At 41.6% G+C, this 13,575-nt stretch overlaps 1 pseudogene across 1 annotated transcript in view; it reads right to left on the bottom strand.

Annotated features, from left to right (window-relative positions):
* Positions 1–896: 896 nt before the first annotated feature.
* Positions 897–13,575, bottom strand: part of LOC108287110 — a 39,164-nt pseudogene continuing 26,485 nt past the window's right edge. Inside the window, exons 2-3 of the transcript XR_005196449.1 lie at positions 4,994–5,143; positions 897–1,600 (exon numbers count right to left, since the gene is read on the bottom strand). The product of XR_005196449.1 is annotated as a 60S ribosomal protein L13-like (transcript). The remainder of the gene's footprint in view (positions 1,601–4,993; positions 5,144–13,575) is intronic.

Genomic DNA, 13,575 nt, shown 5'->3' on the forward strand with positions numbered 1-13,575 from the left:
AGGAATTAGTAAAAGAAAATAGGGAGATTGCACAAAATTCAAGATGGGGAAAATACAATTAGGCTCATTAAAACTTGCTGGAAATTAGGAAGTTTCAAGGGCTCTCTTTGCATCTCCTGTGACATCTTCTGTCTCTAGTTCTTGTCTTCACTTCTCCTTAATTTGTCTGCTGCACCCTTCTCTTTCCCATACTAGTTTCCTGTATTTACTTATTTTTCTGATACAGATACTTGTTTTTAATGTCTGGCGATGAACAAAGGCAATCATTTCCAGGTCTTGTGGTACAAAGTTTTTGGGAGATACCTGAGCCAAGTCACCTTGGCAGTGGAAGGCAGGCATCGGGAGCTTGCAGCCCACTCAGCAGATTCTGGGCTGGGTGCCTTTGCAGGGGAATTCTGGCAGGGCAGGCAGGATGGGGGACTTGTCATGCAGATTGCCTGGCTGAGTAGCTCCATTCTTCAGGAGGAAGTGGAGAGCCTAGGAAGCTTTCTGAGTAGAAGTTTCCAGTTCATTTATTATTCGTAGTATTACTTTTTGCTTTCTCAGTTTTATGAACTGCTAGCAACATTGGTTCCCTCCATAATTCTGTTAACTGTGCAAACTTGTACATCTGAAAACAATGAGTAGATGGCACCAAGGTCTCTCAGAGACGCAATTACATTAGATGCCCCTGGTCTGGGAGTGTATATGACAGACCCTCACTAAACTCACTACCTTCTGTTGAAAGTACATGTCTTAAGAATTTATCTCCCTGTGAGATTGAGGGTTCTTTTAAAGCAGGGATCACATCTTAGAGCCTAACATAGTGCCTGGCATATAATAGAACATCAATGCTTGTTTCTGTTTTTCTGAGGAGTGTGTCTCTCCGAATGTACTTTAACTGTATTTTTTTTTAAATTGCAAGTCCCCAAGAGGGCTTTATTGTTTCTTTTCAACGTCCTGTTCTGCAGCTTCCGGCTCTTTTTGCTCGAATGCGAAGAGCCGGGCGTTGGCACGGGCCATGCGGAGACTAGTGAAGGCTTTGCGATTCTTGTCGTCCTGAGTGATGACTCGTGCTTTCTCCTTCTTACAGACACTCTGGATGCGCATGACCGGTCCCGTCAGCTGCGTGGCAAGCTTCAGTTCTTCAGCAGAACTGCCGCCCTTCCGGGGGGCAGAGGCCTTCCTGGGGAACAAGACGACTTTGGAGCGGTACTCCTTCAGCCGCTGCGCGTTGGCCTGCAGGGACTCGGTGCACTTATTCTGCTTCCTCGGATCCACAGAAATGCCAGTGGTCCGGGCCACCTTTTTGTGAACGTCGGCCACCCTGAGCTCCTCCAGGCTGAAGCGTTTCTGTGGTACCCAACTGTGTGGCAACCCACGGCGGGCCGGATGGGCCCCGACGCGGGGGCGGGGCTCTGCAGCGCGCCTTGTCTTGCCGGGCCTTGCGTCTACGTATCTTCCGGGCAGGCTGGTTGAACCACGTGGCCACGCGTCGCTGCCGGTGCTTGTGGAAGCGGGGCTTGAAGATCATGCAGTTCCGGCTGGGCGCCGTGGCTGCACACGGCCCTGCGGCTCCTGCGCAAGACAGCTGAGCCGAGAGGAAGCGGTGCCGCCACGCCTAAACTGTATGTTAAATGCATGAATCCGTACATACGTTAGGAATGAAGCGCTGGCGCCCACACATCTAAAATTAGAAAACTGTCAAACAATGATTGTCTGCCTCGGCTCTTTCCCTAAGGAAATAGTGAGGAAAAAATGGGACAGGCTCTGAGAAGATTTTTGACATTGAAATCAGCTTTTATTTGAATTCCAACTTGCCATTTACTGGTCAGTTGGAATGAGGTGGGGCAAATTACTTAAAACATCTTAGCTTGTTTTCTCATTAGTAAAGTGGAAATAATATGTATTATTTATATACATGCAAATTTGTGTGGGATCATGTATCTAAATTTCCATGCAAAGCACAGTGTCTAAAGTTAAAATTCCAATATTTATAGTTATTGCCATTATCCTTGTTGGTGTCAGGATTTCATACCATAAAAAAAAGTGATATAATTTTTTTATGAAAGAAAATTATGAGAAAGATAGGAGGAGTCTACTAATAGGCATTATACCATCATAATTAAGAGTAAATTTTGTTTCAAAATTGTGTCTCTAGCAAGTTAGGCCTCAATTTTGTACTCTGTAAAATGGGGATAGTAACAACACTTGCCTTTAAAGCTTGGAGGAATTTACCTAAAGACTGCATGTGGTGCCTGGTGCATAGAAAGTTCTCAATATATTAAGAGTTATTAGTAGTAGTGGTCTCTCTCTGTCTCTCACATATCCACACATCGCCACTACCAAATCTATCAAATACTTTGTCTGCTTCAGCTGAGTTTTATTCCATATGGACCACAGGTGATTAATAAACATTACAGGACAGGTGGAGAGAGAGAAAGAAAGAAGGGTTTGTGTATGCATATAAGGGAGAAACATCTAAGACTATCTCAAGATTCAAAATAACTATTCCAGAGACCCTGGGCAAGGGCAGTGAAAAATCAAAGCAGCTAAATTTCCCTGAATCCCAAACCAAGTGTTTACTCCTTAGCAAAACAAAGCTGCTGAAAGAGAATCAGCAGAACAAAAGCAGAGACTTGGAAAGTAACTTTGAGAGATATTAGGGGGAGTTGTAAAGAACCTGTCCTTTCTAATCCCAGAGTTGCTGAAACTACAGAAAAGCTAGTGGAAATTAACCGTTTGTGTCACAGGCGGAGCACCATATGTTGGTTCCCTTCCCTGGAGAAAGAACAGCAAGCAATTGCTTCCCCTTCCCCAACGAGGCCGCTGAGCTCAGTCTGTGCTCACTTGGGCTCTCTAATGAAATGCAATTTAACAAGTCAGGTCCCAGCATACTTAACCTTTGGACCACGGATACCTATGTTTCTCTGGAGAAAGAGCCAGTTGTGCTTGTCTTAGTGACTGTGATGCAACCACTGAAAGGAAAAAAAAAAAAAGGCTTATACCCACTATGATTTTGTAATGGCTCCAACAAAGAGCTTAAAAGATTTCAGATGCATTCAGAAATGAAACTCTGCTGGTCCTCCTGAGCCAGCATCTCTTCTGAATGCCAGAGGGACTGACAATGACAAAACCCAGACTCAACCGATGATGCAGGCGTGGTGGTATTTGGGTTGTCTAGTCATGACAAGGCATAAACAAATCTCTTTGCCACCGTTTGCATGTGAAAAATGGCGTCTCATTAGGCCACTTTCTACCCAGCTCCAATGGCAAGTTGTCCCAGTACTACCACCCCCACTCCCTGAGTGGATCTTTGGGAAACTGGCCTTGAATATAGAACGTGGAATTTTTTAAAAAGAATAAATGTGCTAATTCCCTGTTTGGTTATATAAATATTTCTAGTCAAAGGTAGACTGACAGTAAGGGATTCAGCACAGCTGGACGTGAGGTTGGCTCCTGCTGACATCAGTGAAAAAGGGCAGATCTCAGAGATGGGTTCTGACTTCGAAAGAAATGAAAACTGAGAGCTTGCTACAAAGACAGAATTTTTTTTTAAAACTAAGGTGCTTGTAACACTTGCTTCTGGTGCGTACAGGGTCCCCCGTCTGTAGAGATAAGTCCAAGACCCCCAGTGGATGTTTCAAACTGCAGATGGTACTGAATCCTATATGTACTATGTCAGTCACTCTGTTAACTGAGACTACTAAGTACCCAGTAAGTAAGTAGTGTGCACAGTATGGATATGCTGGACAAAGGGATGATCATGTCCGAGATAGGAAGGTGTGAGATTTCATCATGCTGCTCAGAAGGGCATGCAATTTAAAACTTGTAAATCATTTCATTTCTGAAATTTTTTGTTTAATATTTTCTGAATGAAGTTGACTACAGGTAACTGAACCCACAGATAAAGGGAAACTACTGTACTCTTTTTCTTTTTTTTTGAGATGGAGTTTCACTCTTGTTGCCTAGGCTGGAGTGCAATGGTGTGATCTCTGCTCACTGCAACCTCTGCCTCGCAGGTTCAAGCGATTCTCCTGCCTCAGCCTCCCTAGTAGCTGGGATTATAGACGCCAGCCACCATGCCCAACTAATTTTTTGTATTTTTAGTAGAAATGGCATTTCACCATGTTGGCCAGGCCAGTCTTGAACTCCTGACCTCAGGTATCCCAAAGTGCTGGGATTACAGGCATGAGCCACTACACCCAGCAACTGTACTCTTTAGATGATAAGAAAGGAACTGTATTTCTGTAACTTGGACAAGAGAAACTAAGGGGAAGAGTATGTGACAGAGGGGCTGGAATGAAGCAGTGGTGGAATTTTGTAACCATTTTTGTAAGGGAATGGAGACTTAACACATGGAGGATACTAACGTCTACTTTGATTTGCTTTACTTCAAGTTCTGGGGCATGAGTTATAAAGAAATGCATTCTCTGTGTAATTAAAAATGCCTAGGGTTTTGTACCAATGAGTCTGATTAGGCAGAGTAAGAAAGTATTGCTCAATAAATGTTTGCTGAATTGAATGTTCCATTGGTTTGAATGAGTCCCCCAAAGTCCATGTGTTGGAAACTTAATCCCCAGTGCAACAGTGTTGAAAGGTGGGACCTTTAAGAAGGTCACGAGGCTCTACCTTCCTGAATGGATTAAAACAGGAGTGGGTTAGTTACTTTGGGAATGTGTTACTGATAAAAGGATGAGCTTGGCCCTCTTGCCCTCTCTCACATGTGCTCTGTAGCCCTCTCACTTTCTACCGTAGGATGATATAAACAAAGGCCCTCACAAGGTGGCAGCCCCTTGGTCTTGGACTTCCCAGCCTCCAGAACTGTACAAAATCATTTTCATTTCTTTATAAATGACCTAGTCTGTGGTATTTTGTTATTGTAACACAAATTGGACTGAGACAAAGGCTTACATTTCCAGGCTCGGATTTTTGTCACTGCGACTATGTAATGTGAGTCTCATTGTAATATGACTCACTGACAAACAAAATTATACACTGCTGCACCACCCACCTCAACACAATACTGCACGATGACAAAGCCTCTGATGAGGGAGAATTCAGGCTGCTTGCATAGCCTACCTGTGTAGGGGCCACCTTCACAGCCGGTGGGTGGTAAAACAAATGAAGTGATGACTGCATGCCACAGAAACCTAGGTGGTCCCTAGTAGACCGCAAACAACCAGAAGATGAGAACAAATTACTCTGAAAAGTAATGGATTACCTTTCTGCTTGCCCTCCTCTCTTTAATAAAAATTTATTTATTTGCTTTTTCTCTCACTATGTAAATTTGGCTTAGTTAGGATTTTACCATAGAGCTTCCAAAAAGAAAGATTTTACCAAAAAGAAAGACATGAAGGGAAAAGGAAGAACAGAGGAAGAGAAGGAGTGGGGTAAGAACAACATAATTTAAAGAAAAAAGCAAACAGCTTTAATGAAGTCAGAACTACAATGAAGTTGGCTATTCATAAGCCAGAAGCCAAATTCTAGCCATATACAAATCAAAAGGAGATTGTAGGTATGTGTACATGTCTGTGCATGTATGCACATGCCAGAGACAGGCACAGTCATATCAGATAGCCTCAGCACATGCCAGCTCCATCACCCACAGTGGAAACTCAGCCATCTTATAAGTTTCTTCTTTCCTTTCCCCCAACATGGTATAAGTTACCAGGTTCTGTGATTATCTGCCTTAGCCTACGTTCCACCAAAACAAAACCTGAGACAAGTTCTATGTACAGTGGTTTAATATGAGAGTGGACCTAGGGAGCAGGGAAAGGTATAGCAGAATGAACAGACAAGGAGCAGAAAGCCAAATCAAGGTTGCATTACTGAATTGGCCACTGCTGCAAATCTTTGATCCTGTGGGATCTTTCTTGTGAAATGCATCAGAATTGTCCATGCAGAGAACTTCCCCCTACCATCACTCAACCATGGCCCCATGGGCGTTAGCACATATTTCTGGCTTGTGCATGTGAGACTGCAGAGTGGGTTCTTGGGGCATTCCATGCAGTATCATCAGGTCAAGTAGCATGGAGTACATGGCCTTGGCTAGGTGCGTATGCTCTGTTTGCACCTGCCCAGAGCTAGTTGAAGTCTGTGCAGAAATGGTGATGGCCACAGTGGTCAGAATAAAGGGTAGGGAAGGATTTGAAATAGCACAAAAGAGGTATATAACTTTTTTCCCACTGTCACTACCCTAGTTTAGGGCATCACTTGCCTAAATAATTATAGTAACCTCCTAACTGACATCCTTGTCTGTGAATCTCTTTTCCTTCAAGCCTACCATGAATATACTAGCAGGATCATGTTTCTAAAATTCAGATCTGATTATACGCTTTTCTTATTAAAATGCTTCTCCTCCCTTACTCTTTTCTTATTTGCACATTTTGTACCTTTGTATGTTGCTTGACTTTCCTTTGAAGTTCTGGTATAACACAAGAGGTAGTTTTCAAAATCTTCCCAATATACCTCTCTGGCTTCATTTCTCACCTCTTCCAAACAAGCATCCTTCAAACTATCCATGATGTGTGAACCTGCAAGATGCCCTATGCTCAGAGAGCCTGCCTGCTCTTGAGTATCTCCATGTCACCCTGCCCCAGGACCATCCCTCAGAAAACTCTTCAGGAAAAGCAGGCAGCTCTTTTACTCAAGGGTTCGGTTAATCCGCCCTGAAGAGTACAGAGCCTGATAACTGGGAGTTGTGGGGGTAGCGATGGTTTTGCTAACCTGTTCCTCCTCACCAAACAAAGGTGCTCCTATTTCTAGTACCTCATGGCAGCAATCTCATTCTCTGTCTTGATCCTCCTTATCTTGTCTCTTTCCTGAAACTTCCTTTTTAAAATCCTCCACATAAGGTTATCCACCCCAACCTCTCCTTGGGAAAAGGAAAATATCTTGGGAAGTTCTCTTCGTGGCATGGAGTGTTTAGGGAAGGGGGTGGGGAGGTGATGAGTTCCACCTGAATTTACCTAACATTAAATTATAATTTAACAATTGTGAAATACTTAAGTGTTTTCTTCTGAAGATCATATGGTCTATTCTTACCTGAGAAACATTCCTCAGTTAAAATGACATTGAGCCTATTAATTGCAAAGTAATAACTCTGGGTTTATCGTGCTAAGGGAAGAAGGTAAGCTCTATGAGGGCAGGATTTTTTGTTGTTATATTGACTGTTTTATCTAGAGCACCGGGAAAAGCCCCTGACACACAGCAGGACATGCTCTACTTTCTGGGATTTCTTTTGTTACAAAATACCTCTTGATTGACAAAGAATAGATTGATTTTTGCCTTCCTTAAGTAATTCTCACAGGTGGTGAGGATTTGGAGGATGTGGAAATGATGTCTCAATTCTGTCAATGGGTTACAATTTCTAATGATAACTTTATGAAAAACATTAAAATGAATGTATTCTTATGTGGTATTTTTCCCCCCCCCAAAAAATAGAAGTCCACAGAAGGAACTCTTTAATCCCAAAGACATTTCCCAGTTTCATGTTCTGAAAGCTGTCACTATTGACAGGCTGTGTTTTTAGTTTTGCTGGTAACCATGCAACTTTGGAAAATACACTTACCCTTCTGTTTCTTGTTATTATCAGCTGGAGAGAATTATTGATATGAAAGATCAGGAAGTAACACCACATCCTTCCCCACTTAGATTCCTCTTTCTCCTTGTCTCCTATTTTTTCTTTCATATTTTACTTTTCAAAACAATTTTTTGATTCAAATTTTGGGAGCATTTTTGGCTTTTTGGGGGGGTATCTAAATTATTTTGAGTTATTTTGGGGGGTCTGCTGTATTCAGCATATTCCTATCCACTTATTAAACTTCTTAGATCTTTTAATTTCCTGTTTGGGACTGGCTGTTCCTTTTTATATAGCATTCTGTTCTTGTTTAATTGATACAACATCTTGAATATCTGAGGATTTTAATTAAAATTGTTTGAAAAGTTTCTCTCTCTTCCCTGGATTATCTCTGTTTCCTTTGTGATTTCGGTCCTTTTCTTTACTTGCTGTTGGTTTTCTTCTACTATCTGTTGATAATTTTCAGTTTATATTTATGAGTGATGGTTATGTCATTGGCTATACTTTCTCTGCACCTGTATAGATTCTTGGATTAGAGAACTACTTCTAGGCTCTTTATAAGTAGGTTTCCCTCCAGAAGGCAGTTTGAGGGTTCCTATCTACACTTGCAAAGGAGGATAACTTTATTTTGGTGGCAGAGAACTTAGGAATGCAGTATTTCGCTTAAGGACAGAGTTGCCTTTCCTTGTAATTTCTCAGCTTGTCCCTCTCCTTCCCCCTAAACACACTATTGTATATCTGTGTAGGGGGGGTTCAAGAACTACCTAAAGCCCTAGTTTTCTTTTCTGATACTCTCACAAGGTGAATTTTCCAGGAAGATCAGTTATTTTTCTTAGACAACCATTATTCATTTTTGTTTCAATGAAACATTTAGAGGAAGGAAATAAATGTGAGCATTACGTCTTTACATTATATACCACATCTTTCTTTTACTGTATGTAGGTGTTAGAGTGATTAATAAAACACACATTTGTTCAAAAACATTACTAAACATGTAAATTTTGCTGTACTGTGTGTTCTCAATTGGTAGATGCTAAAGCTACAACTATTTTCATGTAAAGTTTAAAAAAAAACTCTTCAGTGTTAAAATTTCTCAACAGGGAACCTCTATCTTAGTTACAGTGTCCATCATCTGGGGGTGACTCCTGGAATTTGATGCATGCTTGATGCCTTCATGCTGCCTTCTCTGTTTCAAATGCCCATCTAATCTCTTCTACTTGCAAAATCCTACCATTTTGAAGGTCTAGCTCAATGATCAATTTCTTTGTGAAGTTTCTCCTCATGCTCTGAGACAGAATTAATTGCACCGTCTTCATTATTCTCTGAGCACTCTGTCCATTCCTCTAGCATAGCAATTACCGCATTATATGATTGTTGTTCACATTCTCTCTCATTCACTGCACTCTAGTCTTACTTATCTTTTCACTTTTTAAATTTTGAATACCCAATGCAGAATTAACTTGTTGGCTTATATCGAACTGCAGATTTTTCTTTATTTTCTTTTTTTGAGACAGAGTCTCACTTTGTCGCCCAGGCTGGAGTGCAGTGGTGCGATCTTGGCTCACTGCAAACTCTGCCTCCCGGGTACAAGCAATTCTCTACCTCAGCCTCCTGAGTAGCTGGGATTACAGGCGTGTGCCACCATGCCTGGCTACTTTTTGTATTTTTCAGTAGTGATGGGGTTTCACCGTGTTGGCCAGGATGGTCTTGCATTCCTGACCTTGTGATCCACCTGCCTCAGCCTCCCAAAATATTGGGATTACAGGTGGGAGCCACTGCCACCAGCTGACAAATTGCAGATTTTTCTTTTATGGAGGAGAGAGGAGAATATGTCTCTTTCTATTGTCTGGAAGTTCCCTTAGGGTAGAACTTGTGTTTACCATTGGCTTTGTATTATTCATTCATTCATCCATTTGCTGAATTTAATGGATGAATGAATTTAGGGGTGCCTATGGTGTGTCAGACGTTGCATCAGTCCTTAGAAAAATGTGGAACGTGGTAGACAAGGTCTCTGTCTTTATGTAGTTTGCAATCTCCTGGGCATTTCACCAGGTTGCTAAGTGACTCGTGGAAGTCACCCCAATGGCATGTCAATAGATAATTAGTCAATGATATTTGTCAGGTATTTCTTATGCATTCATATCAATGCTAAGCTTTGTAGGTAGATTCTTTCTATAAAGAACTTAGGATGTAAAAATTAGTAGAGTTCTGTACAAAATGGCGTAAAGACTCAGCAAATTAGATGGTTCATAATGCAAAGACATTAGCAGTTTAGAGAGTCTTACGGGCAAGTTTGTCTGGAAATACCATAGATGGGCATACCAAAGGCCTTTGGATGATCCCCTGAAGCCCTTTTTCTCTGCTCCCTTTGCCTCCAGTGCCTAGCATGCAGACTTGCCTGAAGAAAGAGTTTTAACATGTTTGCTGTGGTTGAAAGCCTATGCAACTGTATGAGGATCCAGGTCCACGGCCAAGTTTCACAGGAAATGGTAATGGACTTGAGACCTGAAGAATAAGGAGTAAATAGCTTGTGATGGGGCACAAGAGGATTTCAGATAGACCAAGAATATCTGTGGAGGCCTACAGGAGGCAAAGAGCAGGGATTTCAAGGACTCGATTCTGTCAATATGGCAGGAGTGCAGAGAAGGCAGTGTGGGAATGTCAGGAGATGAAGCTGAAAACACAGAAGTGAAATCATGCAGGAGTTTGTTACCCTGCTGGTGTTATGTAATACAGGTCCTCTGCCTGCATAATGCTCAATTATGGTGATGCTTTCTCTGACCTTGATGTGTTATAAATTCATTTTTGATTTTAGGTTTTGCTAACATGTACATTTACACACACCCACACAAATATACATACAAAGTTATATAAAAGAGCACTTGACATGACCCCTTTTGTGCCAATATGAAATCCTCCAGTGACAAAATGTTGACAATTCAGGGGTGAATGATTACTTTGTAATGTCGACAAAAGAGTAAAGCCATCAGGTCTTAAGACAAAATGAATCCGTTGAAGGAGAGGGAAAATGATTAAGGATGAAGACAATGCTCAAGAAAAGATTATTATGGAAGATAAGAAATAGTACCCAGTATAAAAAGTACCCTTGATGTGTGACTCAGCTCCAGCGTATAGTGAGTTCTATTCTTGTGTCTGTCACAGGAGGAATCTAGGTGGGACCTCATCCTCATCTTCTACTAAGATTGCCAAAGGGAGGTGAGCTATCCTATTTCTTCTTGCAAAACAACAGAGCTTTCCTGGGAAGAGTATATTAGTGGAACAATTACAGCTGCATACTTAAATATGCAGACAGCTTTCAATTACTGGAATGGAAAGAGATGAGAATGTTTAAAAAAAAAAAAAACCTAACAACAGATAATCCAAAAATCACTGAATCTTGGCTTTTGAATAAGTTGCTTTGTTTTCTTGCAGCAGCAGATTTGTGGTCCTAATTATGCCTTGCTTAAGCTAATATTAAAATGAGCTTGCATTCCCAGAGAAAGCACACACCAGCTGGGCAAAGAAAAGAGGGGGTCCAAAAACTTGGTGAGTGTTGGGTTAGGGGTAGTCATAGTGGAAGTGGTCTAGGACTGACTATTTGCTATAGTAATAAAATATAACCCTTCCAGACTCTTCCCAAATCACATAAATATCCTGTAGCATACAAATACACATACACACAGGAAAATGTATTATTGCTAAATCCAGGAACTAAATAAAAGCAAGCATAACTTTACATATAGTGTAGAAAATAATTTCTTGTTTAAGATTATCTTGCATTTCAAAAACCACATTGCCTTTGTTATAACTTAGTGGTGGGGGGAACCACATTTAAAAGCTGATTGACCTCTGTGAAGTTTAAACTGTAATTATCACTTAACCTGTGAAAACTCTGCCAGTATTATAACAGTAAGTCCCTTCAGAACCATAATTAAATTTCTGCCTGTGGAATACATGGATAAATCCTGTAAGAGGGGCAAATCAATTATGTGAACATTTAAGTGAGCCATAAAATTCAGGGTTCCTTCTGGAGATGAGAGCTCCTAAATGTTATTTGAGAATTCTAGGATTATGTCAAAAGAATAATTATATTGTCTTACTCTGGAAATAACTAAGGTTGATTACCATGCCTGGGAAGTGAGAGTCTGAGAAAGTATAATCATAGTCACAGAATTTATACCGAGAGTCAGAGAATATTAGAGAGCTAAGAGGCTGATAAAAGTAGCCGCTAAGATTTACTTAGTATTTACTATGGGGTATGCATGGATTGAGTCCAGCCCTTTCTCTTAGAGGTAAGGAAATTGAGGTCTATGGAGATTAAAAGATTTAGGCAAGCTGCTGGATTAGGAATGGGCAGAGGCAGAACTAGAACCCAAGATTTCTGACTCTTACTCCAGGGCTTTCCCTTTACTGCAGTTTCTTGCTGTGCGCTAGAAGATCCTATCAATCAATCATACCTGCAGGCTTTTTTTTTTTTTTTTTTTTATCACGTAAATGTGCTGGGTATAATGGAAAAAGCATGGACTTTAGAGTCTAACCTGGATTTGATCACTTGCTTCTTATTAGAAAGGGTTTGACCTCCTGAAGGACTGCTGTGTTTCTCTGACACTTCCTGAAATAAAGTCCAACATCCTTGTTTGGTCTGCAAGGCTGCTGCTGGTGGCTGAGGCTGTACTAATCTCACCAGTTTTACCTTATGACAGTTCCACCTCTGGCCTCTGCCCTACCTGTCCTGGCATGTTTTCCCTTCTTTGAAGGGCCACGTTTCCTTCCACGGTTGGGGCTTCATGGTGGTGGTGTGGGGAGTGCTCATTTGCCCCTCTCCTAAGAAATTTCTCGGGTCTCAACTTCAATCTCACTTCCTCAGGGAGGTCTTCTTGGATCTCCAGATTGGCTTGGCTCCCTCTGCTACCTGTTTTCACAGCATTTTCACTTGCCCTTTGTGGTTCTTCTCCCTGCCATAATTAATTAATTACTTGTGTGGTTGTTAAATTGACTCTCCCTTATAAGGATGCAAGCTCTGTGAGGCAAGGACAGATCTTTATTGTTGATTTTGGTGTCCCCATTGCTGAGGTCCCTAGGAGGCACTTAAATGTCATATGAATGAATGAATCCACCTCGAACCTCAGTTTTTTTCTTCTACAGAGTAGATAAAACAAGCATTGGGGATTGTCAATGTTAAAAGGTGTATTTATTTAAGGTATCCTGTTCCACATTAGCAGCAGCATAGAACTTGATAAATGTGATTTCCATTTTATGCACCTTCTTCCTTCCAGGACAGTGCCCTGAGGCACCGTGACTGCTGAAACGTTAAAAAAAAATGGAATTACCTTCTGGATAGTTTAGGTACAAAGAGTATTTTATGAATGCTGTGTCCTTGCATCTTGGTTGCCCGCTGATGGTGTATGTGGCAGCTCTCCATGAAACAGTGTATTTGATAAAACAGGGCACCTCACTCTCCAGCTGGACAGGATAACACAGCACTTACTGTAGGCATCATTCTATCATTTTTTCGGGGTCAGAACATGAAGCTAATCCTCCTGCTGAATATGAAACAGATAAAAGGGCGCAGCTGCTCTTCTCAGCTGGTGAGCTGCTGGAGCTTGAACCACAGTGGTTTTCAGGTGTCTTTTCCTCCCAAACCCAGACAGAGTGACAAGGAGGTGGCTTGGAGTTGTGCTTACTGGAAGCCCCTGGCCATGCTTTCCTTTGGAAGGAAAAGCTTAGTTCTTTTCTTTCCCCCGCAGCTAGATCCAGACTCCCTGAAGACAATGAACTTTGTTTCTTTCTCAGCAGGCTCTCCTGTGGATTGTAACTCTCCTGGAAGCCCTTGACCCTCTGCTGCTTTGGAAACTGGGGAATATGGGAGAGGAAACTGATACTGAGTTGGGGCCTGTTTTTTTGTTTTTAATATAAGGAGAGGTGAGATGCAGCATGTTCAGGGATGTCAGCAACAGAGAAGGCATGCCACAAACTCTTTAGGAACAAGCTATGAATGGGTCAAGTTTGGGTTT

Source organism: Cebus imitator, unplaced genomic scaffold (assembly GCF_001604975.1).
Source record: "Cebus imitator isolate Cc_AM_T3 unplaced genomic scaffold, Cebus_imitator-1.0 Scaffold336, whole genome shotgun sequence".
NCBI classification, from domain to species: Eukaryota; Metazoa; Chordata; class Mammalia; order Primates; family Cebidae; genus Cebus; species Cebus imitator.